We start from the raw sequence: 2,256 nt of genomic DNA on the forward strand, positions 1-2,256 counted from the left end.
CATTTCTGTGTCATTGGCCACCTGCTTCACTTAGGCCGTTGCAGATTGTAAATCACTTTTTGCTGAAACCAACCTCTGTATGGGTGGCTTGTGGATCTCTAGCTCTGTTTTTGGTTCTTTGTGCACCTCAGCTATCTTGTCCCTCTCTTTCTCCAGTCGACCCTGCCGGTCTGTCTTTTCCTGCTTCAGTGGTTGGATCTTGGCACAGAGTGCCTGATTTTCCTCTTTGGCTGCAGTCCAGGGTTGGCATCATGTGTCGCTAGCACCTCTGCAGATCCTTGGTGGTACTGCGATACTTGATATTCTTGACCCTGTTGGCTTTGACTGTGTTCAAAGGCAGGGGAGGCCCCCAGTCAGCATCACCTTTGGCTGGACCCTCCGTTGAATCACCCTCCCCAGTTGTGTTTGTCTTGGGGATCCCTCCCTTTTTCGTGTTCTGTGTTTTCTTGAATGTTGCAGGTCTAATGGGAGGATTCTTCTGCCAGTGTTCTGGCAGTAGATTCTTGCCCACAGCTCTCTCATGGAGTCTTGTTGTTTCAGACATCTGAGCACTGGAATGGGAAAGATGGGCTGGCCACATTCCCAGGCTCTGGGAAATCCTCTATTCTCCCACTCACTGACAAGGACGTCAATTTCCTACTCTACTCCAAAGTTGCCTCAAGTCTGTAGCTCACCACACAGCCACCTCTACCTTCCTCAACTGCTGGTGGTGGTCTCAACCAATAGAGGGAATCTTGATGCTTGGCAGCATGGAATGTGGGGTGACACCATCCTTGTATCCCATTGGTTAGAAAGAACAATGAAAGAATGGGGTGTGACCGGAATCCTGTGATGCAGAAAGCATGGTCAGAGTCAAGATGACAGAGGCTCCCCCAGCCCCTTTCCCAGGGAACTCTCTCCAATTCTGTTGGGGACAAGAGGATGACCTGCTTTAGCTGGATGGCTGCACAGATTGTTGTGTATGTCTTTTTTTGCCAGTCCCAGACCTTGAACTCAGGATCTGGGCACAGTCTGTGAGGTGCCTTTGCTCAAGGCTAGCCCTCTACCACAAGAGCTACACTGCTCTACTTCTGTCTTTGTTGTCACCGAAGTTGGACAGAGGTCTCAAGGACTTTCCTGCCTAGGGTGAATTTGACCAGGATCCTCCTATCACAGCCTTGTAAGTATCAAGGAGGACTGCTGAGAGCCACTGGCACCTGCCTAATGATTAATCTTGCTGTTCTTGCACAAACAAGTGAGTTCCCTATCCACAGGTTAAAATGGTGGGAGCTGGATGCCACAGTTCAAATCCTGGTCCTGCCACCTCCAAATAGCAGGAGATCCTTAGAAACTCATTATTATCTATATGAATATGAATGTAATGTGATGTATGTTATGACTGAATGGACAGTTCTTGAATGATTCTAGGATAAAATTATACACAGTTATAGTAAAGGAAATTGATCAATTTTAATCAAAACTTTATGTAGCATTTAAACAACCACATGGTATAAAGTTTCCATTTTTTCTGCCAGGACTGGGATTGGAACTCTTGGTCTGGGTAACTCTGTTGCAGTGTGGAAAGGGGAAGCTGGCCTCCTTGAATCAAGAAATTCATGTGTGATCCTTAGGTCTGAAATTGATCCCCAGAACTGGAAAACAACATATTCATGTACATTTAAAATATATGATTTATATTTATATACATATGTTGACTCCATATTGTGTTCAGCGTAGTTATTCATTTTATTTTTTGTTTCATTCATGTAATGACTTTATTTTATTGACTATTATGGCACATAGAACATTGATTACATAATTAAATAGGATATAGGTCTGCATCTGTATTCCACTTATACCTGACACCCAGGACTTTCACGGAAAAAGAAACATGTGTCACCATCAGCTTCTTACTCCACGTTCATTGTTTGGGAGTGCTGTCATGTGAACTCACGGCCTACAGAGCCAAATTCATGAATGGATGAGGGTCAGCATGCCATCCTGGGGCAAATTGAGCTGATAGGCAGGTCCCAGGACCTTAGATCGAACCCTAGGGGTTGAGAAAATAAGAACAGATTGACACTCAGATGGTATTACCCTAATAAATATATGTGTTTATAGAATACCAGAGAAGTCTATCCATTATTCAGTTATATAGACTACATTTCTACAATTCTTGGGTATTTATTATGCTCCATGTAATTAATGTTATTATTTTCATCTTTAATAAACTATTAAGTAAATCAGTGTCCTGAAATTATTGCATCCTTCTGAAAA

The sequence above is a fragment of the Dipodomys spectabilis genome, unplaced genomic scaffold (genome assembly GCF_019054845.1).
Source record: "Dipodomys spectabilis isolate Male_0828 unplaced genomic scaffold, ASM1905484v1 ptg000152l, whole genome shotgun sequence".
Taxonomy (NCBI): Eukaryota; Metazoa; Chordata; class Mammalia; order Rodentia; family Heteromyidae; genus Dipodomys; species Dipodomys spectabilis.